The following is a 15,355-nucleotide window of genomic DNA, read 5'->3' on the forward strand; positions in this document are numbered from 1 at the left end:
CTATGTGTGCGGAAGTTTTTTTTGTTTTATAGATATGAATTTTTGTCCAGCACCTAGGCATTAACATGGCTATCTGAGTGCACCTATCTAGTTATATGTCTATATGTGTGTGTGTGTGTGTGTGTGTGTGTGTGTGTGTGTGTGTGTGTGCGCATATATATATATATATATATAGATATATATATATATATATAGATATATATATTCCTCAAGAAGGAGCACTCACAGGTCTTAAGAATAATCAAAAAAGTTTAATGTGGGCACAAAGCTGACTGGAACACCAGCCTTTCTCAAGAGTGAGTGCTCCTTCTTGAGGACTATACTGAGTCACATCTATTTTTTCGTGAGATACCATCACGGTGAAGAGAAAGATGGACATCAGTGCTGAAAAGGAAAGTAGGAGAAAAAGGAAGAAAAAGGTGAAACATCAGTGCAGTGACAACATCGAGGAAGATAATATGGAAAAAGAAAAGAAGAAAGAAAAGAAGGAAAGAAAAAGACCCCGAAATGATGAGGACTCCATCAAAACAGAGGGTAAGTAAAAACAAGTCATTTTAAATGAAGTTGGGATGCTGCTATTATTTATTTCCAGGTGATGTTGGCATCTTTGCCCAACAAGAGCCAGCACGTGGCCATAAAGGTCATAAAGAAGAGCGACCAGGTCCAGCCTTTGTCAAGGATATGGATCCTTCCATACTCAGGTACAAGATAGTGTCAAAACATTAATGGAATTGTATCTATCAAAGGGTGAAGTAGAACTTACCACAGTTCACCAAAGAGAAATTTCATAGCTCTTACTTTTATGGGAATTTAAGGGGTTGGTTTGTTAAACGGTGAACTGTGCCTATTAAAATCCCAACCAGTTTTTTCCACTTTCTCTATTTGTCTCTAATCTAATTGATTCACTTCAAATCTATATCTATCAACTATCTGTCTATATGTATTTATGTTAATTTGCCTTTCTGTGTCAGTGTCTATATGTTTATCTCTATGACTGCATCTATATATTTGTATCCATGTAAGCTGAATATATCTCCCAGCCTATCTCTATATCTGTCAGTGCCTATTTATCTGACTATACATGATTTCTCTATCTTTTGTTAGCCTCCTCAAACACAAAATCCATTAGTGACTTCTGTCTTGTGCTGTAATGTCTGTGCTGGGGTCTCCTGCCAGTTGCCCTATTTTTTATATCATACCACGAGCTCAATAATGGGGTTAACAATACTTACAGATCCTTCTCCATTATGGGAACGTTGCACCAACAATGTCTGTAGTAGATATGTTTACTAAGAATTTCCAAGTTGGTGTTTTCTTCAGCCATTGTGTGTGTATAGTAATGTCAATGCATCCTCATAATTTGATCATCTTCATCAGGATAATATGACAAGAAAGAACTTGAAAGACAATAGATCAGCTTTCCTCTTAAAAAAAACCCCCAAAAAAAACAATAGTTTTATGCAAAAGGCCATAATCATTCATGTGAGTTGGGGTCATATATGTTTGGGCTTTAGAAGTTTTTTCTTTTCTTTCTAGAACCAGCGGCATGCTGTTATGGTCATGGAGTACATCAGCGGAGGGACCCTGGATCAAAAGATCCTGGATTCAGGACTTCTGAAGATGGACTCAGTAAGGTAAGTGGCTCATTGGGTGATAGGAATAAGACATAACAGGCAGAGAGGGTGTTACCTAGAGGACCTGGATGTTTATAGTCCATATAAAAGCAAGGAGACAGTCACCATTTTGTTTTTTTCCACTATCATTTTATTACCGCACTTGAGAAATATTACTTGTTTTATGTGTATCTGATGATGTAATCAACAATATATTTCTCTTTTAAAAAGTGCTGTCCAGTAGCCCCACTTCCCTTTGCCATGAATCCTGTATTCTTACTACGCTAATGCCTATTTTTTTATGTAGTCATAGCCATAAACAAAAATAAATGAGAGTATAATCATGGCATAAAATTAATGTAGTTTGCAGTCAAAATGACTATAGTGGGGGGTGGATCCAAGATGGCGACCTGAGCAGACGTGCCTACTAGCTTATTTATTAGCAGCGTAGGCACTACACACTACATGTTTCGGCAAAGTCCTTTATCAAAGACTTGATAAACATGTAGTGTGACTACACTGCTAATAAACACATTGCAGTTTAAAAATACTGCCTGGAGCTGTTTGATTCAACTGTTTCCCTGAAAATTGTACATTTTATACTTATTATTTTTCCATTATTACATTTTTTATATTTGCAGCTCTCCTGCTCCATATTTGTTATCCTTTTATAACTTTGCAATATCACTGACCTGCTTTTCATTTTAATTTTCTCATCCCTAATCTGCAACTTGTAGAGATCTCAAAGCAGATAATGTCCTAGTGACCAACAAGGAGTACAAGGAACATTGCCCTACATGGCCCCAGAGGTAAGAGACTCAAAGCAAATCCATATTGCACTGAGGTGTTAGGTTTCTGATCAATGAAGCAAATTGAGGGAGAATGATTTGATTGTGCTTATTATCCAACTTCTTAAAAGTTGCTAGCCTGGGATAAAGAGTTAGGATGCATATATCATTCAGTGGATCAAAAATATTACCTCTCATTATCTTTCTCTTTTAAATATACCCTTATAGAAGAAAACTAAACAATGAATTGGGCTCATAATTATGTACCTAATGTTTTGGGCTTCTGTACGAGGCCTAAACCTCCATCACAGTCCCTTAACAGTAAAGATTTGTGGCTCCATAGAAGCCCCTGCTAGAAATGCTTCTGTCAGTTACCTAAGTTTATAGACAGATATGTATAGATGTATATAATATAAAACAAGATACAAGACATAGTAGTAATTAAGGCTGCTATAATTATTTATAGGGCTGCTGTAACACTGGCCTTGTACACTAAGAAAAACGAATTCCCTTTCATTTGTCCAAAACAAATGATGTGAATAGGTACAACAATGCATACGTAAAAACACTGGGTAATTATAATTCTCTACATGTTTTTTCTTTCCTTGGTGATCAAAGATAAGGAATATAATGCAGGAATAGACTGGTGGAGCCTTGGAATCACCATATATAAGACGGCCACCGGATCTCATCCATTCTTGTCAAAGTTCACCAACGCCATTCTCTATAAGGAGCCCTGCATTCCAAAATGGCTCAACAAAGAACTGCAAGATCTCCTGTGACAGGTGAATATACGAACTTATACAAGGGATGTCAATAGCTCTGCTATACAGGCCTGTATTTGTAGCAAGGCCACAAACACCCAAGCCTAGGGTGGTTCAAATTAAGGGGTGGCATGTCACCCGGCCGCACCTGAAATTTTCTCTGGGATCCCTGAAGAGAAATCCAGCCCTGCTGCTGTCATATATCTATTTCTGGGGAGTGATAACTACATAACTAGATCTAGCAGTAGCCCTGACTGGATGCATTTGCTGTACACAAATAAAGCCCATTTTATAAGACAAGAACTGCAGGTTTTCTTTAGGATATATATACACACAATGTATTATGTGATGGTGGTGGGTGGGTCTAGAATTTTGCAGGTGATGTAACTTGTTTAGAACATGGGGCTATTTGTCATGTAGGCGAGTAACACCCACTACTGATCTTTTATTGTCTTTTGGGGCCAGTTTGTTTGAGAAAGGCTCTAAAGCTAAAATGTTGACACTGCTTGACGCATTAAAGTGAAATATATATATTATTATGAATTCCTAGGCGTTTCAGGGTTTTAACAAGAATGGGTTGGTGCACATATATTACATAGTATATATTCATATTCTCCACATCAATCATTTCATCAATTACATAACTGTAACATTTTCATATACATTACCATCATCATTTAATGAGCATATTAATCTTCATTTTGTTACAAATTCTTTGTGTATAAATCTTGATGAACTGCACCAACCCCTTGTTTCAAGTGAATTTTTTTTTTTTTTAAACCAACAATTTTTATTGTTTTTCATTCACAAGACAAGGGGGAGGGGGGGTATGTTCCCGCCTGGGAGACACTGACCATTTACATTACCATTCATCAGATACAGAGCGTGTGTACAGATTTTCCCATGTCCATTTGATATACATTTTTATTCACCTACATCAGTTATGCCCTCAGCATCAGTCCATGGCTGCCAAATTTTGTCAAACTTGTCCGGACAGCCCCTTGATAAGTAGGTAAGTTTGATCAGGGGAAGGACCAAGTGAATTTTTTTAACTTTGATGATATCTATTTATGTGGATATTATTGTTTGGTGTTAATTTAGAATGTACAGTATTTAATATAGGGATTATCTAGTTTAAACGGTCGTTAATTGCTACTTTTTGAGTGTGGCAGGCAGGACAGCCATTGTATTAAGTACCGAATTAAAGGATTGAGTTGATTTATTTAGACTAGATTGATTTTTTGTTAATTAGGAGTGTTTTATTTTATTGAGGTCCTCCGGACCCGTCTCCAGTTTATACACTATTGGTTACTCATGGTATTAGTATAGTTTGCAGGCAAAGTGACTGGCTCTTTGTGATATAAATGGCAGGTGTAATATAGGAGCGATATATATAAATCACTGATCTCTTTTTCTTATACTTTAGCTTCTGACAAAAGATCCTAAGAAGCGACTAGGCTGCAGTGGGAACATTCGGGAGCACTCATTTTTGCATTCCATCGATTGGGTGAAGCTGGAAAATCTGAATGTACCAACCCCTTCCAAACCAATAGCAGTAAGTACATGTCTGCCGTATGAATGAAAACACACAGATTTATCTTTAGACATTACACTTTGCTCATCCACCAGTGCCACTGCCCTACTACTTTGCTAAGTATTGGATCTGTTATCCACACTGCACACAAAACTGGTAAAACAGTTCACTGAAGTGTTTTATATAATGAATCAGCTATACATTTTTGCCTAATTCACTCGTCTTGCAATGATAAAGCAATGCCATGTATATAGAGTTTAGCAACCCAGCATTCTGTAAATTCAAGAAAAATAATACCTAGACTGCTCCATTGTTTTGTAACTGCTGGCCACCCTGCACAGTGCTGTGTCTTTAACTGCATTAAACCCTCTCCCTGTATTTGCCAACAAAGTGCAGAGATGAACAGCGGATTTGGTGCAGCCACTCAATTTCAGGCAGTGGGGACAGTCGGTGCAGCGCAGGTCTTGACTGGGAGTCAAAAAGGCCCTGGCATTCCAAGTACACAAAGGTACAAACAGCTCCCACCAGCCCACTAAATAGTGACTTTCTATGGCATCATACAGCAGCCCATAGATTGCCAGTCTGGGTCTGGAGCAGAGGGATGTTATAGTTAAAATGGATAGTAGTTTAGTTCTGATGTGAGAACACCACTGTAGAGTGTAATTTTTCCTAATTCTGTGTAACCCTTCTGGAGATAAGTAGCTGGAAGACTAGAAGTACGTTTACAACTTTGTATCTCGAATCCTTTTATGTTCATTAAACTGGAGAGATAAGCCTGTAATTTGGCCATTACCCTCCCAACTCTGGTTTATTCACTGGGGCACTCAAAAGCATCTTCTCAATGACAATCACCGCTAGCATTCTCAACATTCTCTTAGGTTTCAATTAACTTCTTATCTAGCGGCTCAAATGTCCTTCTAGTATGAAATATCTCCCAGCTTTAATAGAGAAAAAAAATTCCAGAAACACCAAACTTTTCAATTTACGGAATAATACAATTACACAGGGAGGTGCAGAATTGACCCTGTGCAAAACTTGGTTATCCTGCTCCAACAATAAGAAAAGCAGTATTTACTTTACATTTGTTACTGTAATATTCATTTCACTGCAATGTCAGCAGATGTTCAGTATTATGAAGTTATTTTATTGTGAATGAAAAAAAAGCTAAATGTATTTTTTGCTTTACTGCAGGTTCCATTGGTGGATTTCAGCAAGACGACTGAAAAGCCGCTGTCGTTCTTGGAGTCTATAAAATACAAGATGTCTTCAAGATATGTCACGCCGGCATCCCAGTTGGAGCAGCTGAGCCATTTGTGGACATCCAGGAAACTCTGCCATTCTCAGGCCCAGCCAATGGCCATCCTCTCTCCATACCATCCCGCTCCATTATCGGCTCCATTTGGTCCTTTTGGCTTCCCCGTCCAGCTTTACGCTGCATATTTGCCTCATGTCGGCTTCTACCAACAGCCTTTACCACCAGTTCCTTATAATCTCCATCCTTTCTTTGGTCCTGTTATTAGACCTCCGCCAGTTCCAGTCTTAGTCCCAGTTTCTCATAACCTGCCTCTTGATGTCGTCAACACCCCTTGGCCTTTTACATGGCACCTGCAGTAACCATTGTCCTTTGGCTCTATCATTGGCCATTAACATCTTAAGTCTCTGGCCTTTGTCATTTTTCCCTAACGTTTATTTTTGACCCTTTGTTTTTACCAAACCTTGTCCTTTCCATCTGCCCCTAGCCTTTTCCAATGGCTACCGTCTCTGGCCCATTACATCGGCCTTTTCCATCACTCACTGTTTCTGCAGTTGCCCATTCAACCATCTTTACTTCTTGCCCTTACCACCGGGTACTGTTTCTGGCCCTCACCATCGGCCCCAACATTGGCCCATTCCATCGGCCTTCACCCCTAGCCCTTAACATCGGCTACTGTCTTTGGCTTAAGCTTTATGATAAATAGGATTTATGTGAATAAAAAGTAGGAATTAAGTCTTAAACTTTAACTACCATACAGGTATGAGATCTGTTATCCACAAAGTTCAAAATATAATGTTACTATTTAAACAAGAAATTCTTTTTTTACATGTTTTTCTCTTTAATAATTAGTGCATTGTATTTAAATGAACCCCCAAAATAAAAATTTGCCTAATAAAAGAAAACATTTTAAGTAAATTTCCAATAAACATTCATTAAAAATGTTTAGTGCTTGTAAAGTTATAAAATTGAAAATTGTTGCTCTTGAAAGCAACAATTTCTTAACTCCTGGTTGTTCCTTTTTAAACAATTTAACAAGTCCCAGCAAAGACAGGTCTGTTAATCAGCTGCCTTGTTTTACATTGTATCAACTGTCTGAGCCAGGACTGAGAATAGAAAGGGACAAACACTGCTTTCAATAGCAATACATATACAAATAACTTAAAAACCATAGAAAATTTGTAATGAATGTGTTTTGCAAAAGTGCTGAGAATTATGTTTTCTTATATTAGCCAAGTTTTTGTTTGGAGGTTGACTGCCTTTTAATGGTAATATAGACCAAACATTCTGGATAATAGATCCCACACCTTTATTACAATATGGACAATTTAGCAGGATAGGATGAGATTAAACGTTTTTAAAAGTAATATGTCAGAAGTTAAGAACCTAAAACCATACTATCCACAGCAAAAATAAATTAACTAAAAATATAATTTCAAATTCCCTAAACTACCAGAATAATCTTTTTTTTTCATGAATTGGTTGTAATTAAATTCTTTATTTATAAAAAGTAATAAAGATTTATATAAAATCTATAAGTGTTTGGACATTGGACTCATTTGGACTAATTTGTATGGCAAAAAAGTGTGAAACAAATAACATATTTATCAAGGTGTATCAGGTAAAATACTGGAGAGAGAGATCCCTATGTGCATACATTTTATATATAAAAGTTCTATTGTGTCTATTCCACAGTTAAGGCAGAATTATTGCCATTATACACTGCAATGGACTTTGTCAGGTATGTAGAAGTCAGTGGTATGGAATGTCCATGTTTAGAAAACTGACATAGTTAGTAAAGCGGTGCTCATATACAGACTGACCCATATGTTTTCTACAAACAGTCTGTATAATAATCATAAATAACAATTGCTGCTATGCATAAGGGGTGATAAATGCTCCAACTGGACCTTATCAATACAAGCCTGACAAATAAAGCAGGCCTTCCAGTTTAAGAGGTATGACTGGTGACCAGGGCCGCCATTAGAAATCACGGGGCCCCGTACAACAAAATTTTTGGGGCCCCCTGGGCCCCGCCCACACTGACGACCAAGCTCCGCCCCATATCCCGCCCACATCGCAGTTAAAAGACCACACAGACATCAGCGCTAAAAAAGTAACCCCCCCCCCCCCACACAAGTTGTAAAAAGCTATTGATGGTCAGGGCCCCCTTATAAAAAAAATTGGGGCCCCAAAAAAAAAAAAATTAAAATTTTTTTTTTTTTAAAAACATTGGTGGCAGGGGCCCCCTGTTAAAAAAAACTTGGGGCCCCAACAAAAAAAAATGTAAAAAAAAACTAAAAAATAAACAAACATTGGTGGCAGGGGCCCCCTTCTAAGTTAAAAACAAATTGGGGCCCCAAAAAAAAATTTGAAAAAAAATTAATTTTTTTTTGAAAAAAAAAAAAACATTGGCGGCAGGGGCCCCCTTATAAGTTAAAAACAAATTGGGGCCCCAAAAAAAAATTTGAAAAAAAAAAAAAACATTGGCGGCAGGGGCCCCCTTATAAGTTAAAAACAAATTGGGGCCCCAAAAAAAAAATTTGGAGAAAAAAAAATTTTTTTGAAAAAAAAAAAATGGTGGCAGGGGCCCCCTTACAAGTTAAAAACAAATTGGGGCCCCAAAAAAAATTTAAAAAAATAATAATTTTTTTTTGAAAAAAAAAAAAAACTGGTGGCAGGGGCCCCCTTACAAGTTAAAAAATTTGGGGCCACCAAAAAGAAAATTAATTTTTTTTTTTAAAAAAAAACCCAAAAAAAAACAATGGTGGCAAGGGGCCCCTTACGAGTTAAAAAAAAAATTGGGGCCCCAAAAACAAAAGTTTTAAAAAAAAGATTGGTGGCAGGGGCCTATAGAATATTAAAATAATACATTGGTGGCCAGGGGATTAAAAAAAAAAAAACACAAACTGGTGTTCAGTAGAATTGAACTCATGGCTTCAGTACTTCAACTTCGCCTCCTTTCGTGACTTCGGGTCTTTTCACCGCTTCAGGACTTCGGCTTCGGCTGTTTTCGTGACTTCGGGTCTTTGCGCTGCTTCAGGACTTCGGCTTCGGCTGTTTTCGTGACTTCGGGTCTTTTCACCGCTTCAGGACTTCGGCTTCGGCTGTTTTCGTGACTTCGGGTCTTTTCGGCGCTTCGTGACTTCGGGACTTCGGCTTTTTCCGTGACTTCGGGTCTTTTCGTCGCATCGGCTTCGGCTTTTCGGCACTTCCGCATTCGGCACTGAAGAGGCAAGACGTACGGCTCGGGCGCTCGTAAGGGGGGCCCGGATCTTCAAAAAAATGCAGCGCTGCCGGGCCCCCCTTCATGCCCGGGCCCGGTACGCTTGTCCCCCCTGTCCCCCCCTGATGGCGGCCCTGCTGGTGACAGGTGGGACCACTTGGGGCACTCGCTTTGTCTGTAAAGTGACACCTCTGTCCCTTCCTCACTTGAAAGTGGGGGGTAGAAAGGGGAGACGGCAACCTTTTTGCTTTTTATACGTTTTGTACAAATAGCATCCTGGCAGGTAGTACAGTACACCTGAAGACCTGAGTATACCAGAGCTTTGATGGTTGGATTCTCGAGCTTTTTAAAACATTGCAAAAAAGTTGTCATTCTTGTAACCGTGGCATTTGTACCTTGTTCAGCACAGCATCATGGGGTCAAGAAAATACATGACTATGTTCCTGCAAGAATCATGGTTAACCTGCAGGATGGGGGTGGAATCAAGCCCAGATTTTTTGCGAGGTCACAAATGCCCGGGCAAGATGGCCAAATATTAGGGGCGACATGCCACCCAGACCCTTTCAGGGAGCACTGGGGACACAGAGCTCCGCAGGGCTCAGGCGTGTGCACAAGGGAAGGAGGGTATTGCGCGCGGGCACTAGGACCGTGCAGCCTTGGGGCGCTCACCCAGGAAATCCAGCCCTGGCTGGAATATATTTAGGATAATTATGGACTCCATACAAAAACTGTTTTTGCATAGTAAAGGAAAATATCATTCTAAGCAATATACATTCATTTTAAATGTTCAATTCTTTTTAAAGTTACTTGTAACAGTTTTACCAACAGTAACTGCCTTGCTGTTTACAATCTCTGCACTGCTGGTTCTGACTCCTTAAACAATGTTGCAAGGTCTGAGTTTCCAGGTCTGATTCCAGTTGCAGTGTTTTAAGAGTCAGTAAAAGGACAGCATAACACAATTACATTTACAAGAACACCAATAGAAAAGGTGCAATGAATATGTATATTGGAAAGTTCTTATAATTACATTTGCTTTCATTATGCAAAAATCAGTATTTGGGTGGAGGATCTCTTGTAACATTTTGCTAAGCTGTTACATTACTACAAAATACACTCACTCGCATGCAGCATGTTTCAGATATACATTTATTGTAATTTATATTATTCCAATCTATATTATTCCAAAAAATGTTGACTAGAGTACTGGTGTCGTTTGCAACTAAAAGAAAATTCACCAGAAAATATAAAACCCAGTCGTGCATTTATTCAGTTGGAAAAAGAAGCCATGTATTAGACAATCACAGAGCAGCAGGATAAAGCTGGCCATACACCTGTCGATATAATCATACAACATCATTTTCATACGATTGCTGTCTGTCAATTAATGGCCAGATTTGTTAATTCTCCTACTTTAATCCCACAATTGAAATCTGAATGTTTTTGATCATTATATTCAAATGAATGATCAATATTCGTTGGACAATGAATAAAACTTGACATGTATGGCCAGCTTAAAACAAACATTCCTCCCCCAAGAGGCCATACTTTATCTGTGTATATGCAAGGTTATTCCATTGGTGAAGGATGAGGAATAAAGTCTTGAGGCAAGTTCGAGTCCCTTTTTTTGTATGTCTTTTCTGTACTTTTACGTCAGTGTTAGGTTTTATTTAGTCAATAGAATGTAAGAGAAGAACCTGATAGCTCATGTCAGTCCACTCACATTGATCAGATATAGTCCAGACTGCAAAGGAGGTAACATTGGATGTGAGACACTTGTTCTCTCCTGTCTGGGATATAATCTCTGTTGTGCTCAGTCATTGCATAATTCAGCTGCTGGAGAGATATCTGCATTCAATAACCACCTGTACAGTAAAGGCACCCATTCTTTATTTGCATATTTATGAAATACATAAGGAATAATGATAAAGTAACTACAGACACAGACAGACTATAGGCTACGCCAAAGCCCTCACACCCCCTATGGGGCTCCAGCTGCCCTCCCACACCACCAGCCCCTCCCCCATGTACGCACCTTATACTTTACTTTTGTCGTGATCCACCAAGTTATTTCCCTGTGTCCCACTGGAACAGTCCAACCCTGGGCACAGAGATCAACACTGAATGCAATAGAAACAGAAACAAGACCATTTTTTTATTATGTTTAGCTTTGGACTGTTCCCGGAAACCTAAGATCATGAAACCCATGTGTGTTGCTCACAGGATTGCATAGAACTACACTGCACAGCGACTATTTCTAAATACCTTCCCAGGGGTCACTGTATATGTTTTTAACAGTCTGGGCTGCCCAACCCTAACAAGGTTCAGCCAACTTTTCTCCTTTACATGCTTCAGTCTCCTAATAAACAACCAGCTTATTCCACCATCTCATGTGTATTGTAGAAAGTGATTTATAGGACACCTATCATCAAAAAATTGTTTCCTCCACCAGAGGTATGGGCTAAAAGAGTCTGCACCCGAGTTGGGGGAAACAATAGTTGTTTTGTTTTTTTCAAACCATGTTGGTGCATTAAGTATAGTGTCATGACTTATGTGTGGCATAGTACCTGCAGGGGTTCACTTAAAAAAAAAAAAACTATTGTTTTCCCAACTAGAATGCAGGCTCTATTAACCCACAACTGCAGTGGGGGGGAACAATTTTTGGTCAATAGGTACATTTTACGCATGGAATGTTTGGATAATAACAAAATGAACTAAAGGCATAGTTATGGCAGCGTTTTTGTAAATAAAACAATTGCAAGATATATTCTACATTATAATGACAAATAACAGATCCTATACCTGTAACAACAGATGGCAACTCTGTATGAAAGGCTGCAAAATGATAAAAACATTGCTGTATGACAGGGTTGTGGTACTGAGGGACAGAATTTATCTGGCCTACATGGTGGACTGCCGATAATGGAAGCCAGTGTTGACCACTCCCTGTTTTTAAACTAAACCACTTTAAACCACATCCATGTTACCACAAGAACTTTTAAGACCATGGTGGTAGCACACCAAAAAAAACTCAAGGGTTGGCACTCATTGCAGGGATATCACTCATATGTGAAGCAAGTCATATTAAATCATACTCTTAAAGGAGAAGGAAAGGCTAAAACTAAGTAAAGGTGGCCATAAACGGGCCGATAAAAGCTGCCGACAGACCAAGTCGGCAGCTTATTGGCCCGTGTATGGGGCCCTCCGACGGGCTTCCCCCGATTGATATCTGGCTGAAAGTCTGCCAGATGTCGATTGGACGGGACTAAAAATCTGGTCGGATTGTGGCCGCATCTGTTCGTTGATGCGGTTCCGCGATCCGACCGCCCGTTACCCATCATTAGGATCCGATCGTTGGGCCCTAGGGCCCACGATCAGGTCAGCCAGAAATCGCCCACCTCAAGGTGGGCAAATTGGGGAGAGATCTGCTCGTTTGGCGACATCGCCAAACGAACGGATCTCTCCGTGTATGGCCACCTTAAGCCTTATCAGAAAGGTCTTTAAAAATACACCAGTAACCCCTCAAAATAATGCTGCTCTGAGTCTTCTGTCAAAAGAAACACAGCATTTCTTTCCTTCCTGCCTTCATCTTGAACCTCCTTGCCCCGTGCGTGAGCATGATCAGTTTGCTCCTCTTACCCCCCTTCTCTGTTGTAATCTGAGCCCAAAGCTATAAGTGAGCAGGGAGAGACTCAGGCAGGAAATGATGTCATACCAAGCTAATACTACAGCTGCTATCCACTTCTATAGCTTTTTACTCAGGTATGGTAAAACATTCTACAGAATTAATATAGCATTCTAGCTTACACTATTGCAGCTAATCTATTGGCAATAAAATGCCTCCATAGCTTTCCTTCTCCTTTAAGCCCAAATGCCTCATCCTCCCATGTGGATAACACAGTGCCCCCAGCACATAATTAAACACCTTTGATACCCTAATGAGTATTTCCAAATGCTAACAAACCCCCACCAAGTTCACCTCCCACTGTAACATACAGGGAGCATAGGGCAGGCAGAGTATGACACACACAGGGAGCATAGGGCAGGCAGAATATGACATACAGGAAGCAAAGGGCAGGCAGAGTATGGCACACACAGGAAGCATAGTGCAGGCAGAGTATATGACACACACAGGGAGCATAGGGCAGGCAGAGTATTTCACACACAGGGAGCATAGGGCAGGCAGAAAAGAGCAGGAGAGAGGGAAATCAGGACCATTCTAAGGCAGTTCATACTGCGGCATTTTGTATGAGGTTGGAACAGGAGAGCAATTTGGGCACTTTCAGTCTGGGTCTGAGGGTCAGGGCCGGAACTAGGGGTAGGCAGAGTAGGCACGTGCCTAGGACGCAAAGCTGGGAGGGCGCCAGGCACGTACCTCCTCTGCCGCCTACCCCCAAGTCCGGTTCCCTTCTGTTGCCGACTCTATGTGTTTTTCGAACTTTGTTCGCTTCTGCGCATGCTCAAATTCGTGCATGCGCACGCGATCGCAAATTTGCACAGGCGCACGCGCGCAAATTCGCACACTAAACAGGCACCGTGGCCGTGACCACAGGTAGTGGTGTAACTAGATGTTACTGGGCCCTGCAGCAAATGAATTTAAGGGCACTCAACATATCCAGACGTTGTCCTTTTTTTTACAAATATATGTTGAAATTGCTCAATACCCCTGGGCCCTACTGCAGTCTCTGCTTCCTCTGTAGTTACCACCTGAATACAGGGCTTTAGGGGTGTGAACAATAATGCAGGGGCATTATGGGTGTGAATCTTAAGGTAGGACTTCACGGATGTTCTTTGCGCGATCCGACGCGCTGTGCAAAAACGTAGGCGTCACACTGGATGCGACAGAAATAAGGTAAGTAATAGCATTGTCGGATGGTGTCGCAGCATTGATCCGACGTGACATGACTGTCGGATGCAGACGCTGTATGCTGCATCTGCATTCGACAGTCGTGTCGTGTCAGATCAATGCTGCAACTTCATCCAACATTACCATTACTTACCTTATTTCTGGCGCATCCGATGTGATGCCTGCATTTTTGCGCAGTGTCGGATTGCGCAGATATCGTCGGTGAAGTCCTGCACTTACAGTCTGAATTTGAGGTGTAAACAATACAGGGGCATATTCATCTCTGTACTGGTAAAGTACACATGGTAAGCAGTCACAGCTGCTAGACTTTCATGTGGGGCCATACAAGGGGGGGGGGTCGCAGGCCGCCAGTTGGACAGCACTGCTGTTTGGTAATTCATGCATACTTCTAATAATATTTAGGACAGCAATTAAGAGTTCCACCTTCCTCATGCTGCAACAATTGCTCTATAAAGCATTGTGTGTACAAGGGTATCCAAAAATGTGTCCATATGCAGTGCTCAAGAATGGCAGCAGGTGGCAGTGTTTGCCCTAGAAAGACTGTATGCATCACTTCATGAGGATTGTAAGGTAAACATTACAAGCAATGCCTTATAATTGGTACTCCAGAAATCAGCAGTACTTATATATTTTGCAGTGTTTTTTTATTTTTTTGTTATGGTTTTGCTTGTAAAACTTTGTGCACATAGTAACACAATGAATCATATTTTAAATGAACACAATAGGACCGGTATTTAAACAACACTGCTAATCTACTCAATGACTCTTTTCTAAATATCTATACTTAAAGAAAAGATCAGCACACCAATATCTCTTTTAAGTGTTTAATTAATTGTGCATGCCAACGTTTTGGTCCACGTTTAGAAATTTATCATGGTATCACGGTCCAAAAGTGGAGTGAAATGGCATACACAGTGGAATAAATTAAAGTTTCTTATTGAAGAGGACAACAGTATCGATGCTGTCACTTAATATCCATGGATACACGTCAAGGCTGAAGCTGTGACTGGCTGCTTATTGTATATATATATTGTATATATATATATATATATAAGTCCATGTGGGCAGCACTCCGCTCTTGATGCTCAGACTCGGGTGGGTGCAAGGTAAAGAAATCAGATACGAAGACAAATGACCAGCAACACCGAGATGTTTCGTGAATAATTCAAGTGTATTAGAAAATCACATGTAAAGCCGACGTGACGTTTCGGTCCACTCAGCGACATATATATATATATATATATATATATTTATATATATATATATATATATATATATATATATAAATATATTACTGAAATAAAACCCGATTTT

General features: G+C 39.9%; 1 long non-coding RNA gene across 2 annotated transcripts; it reads left to right on the forward strand.

The window, feature by feature from the left end:
- Positions 1-116: 116 nt before the first annotated feature.
- On the forward strand, positions 117-7,016 carry LOC121393792. 2 transcript variants are annotated; one of them, XR_005961362.1, is made up of 6 exons: positions 117-534; positions 1,537-1,634; positions 2,351-2,422; positions 3,020-3,186; positions 4,592-4,720; positions 5,891-7,016. It is a non-coding gene; the product is annotated as an uncharacterized LOC121393792 (long non-coding RNA). The 2 variants fall into 2 exon arrangements; XR_005961361.1 differs by having other exon boundaries at positions 117-1,634.
- Positions 7,017-15,355: the final 8,339 nt, after the last annotated feature.

The sequence above is a fragment of the Xenopus laevis genome, chromosome 1L (assembly GCF_017654675.1).
Source record: "Xenopus laevis strain J_2021 chromosome 1L, Xenopus_laevis_v10.1, whole genome shotgun sequence".
In the NCBI taxonomy this organism is placed as follows: domain Eukaryota; kingdom Metazoa; phylum Chordata; class Amphibia; order Anura; family Pipidae; genus Xenopus; species Xenopus laevis.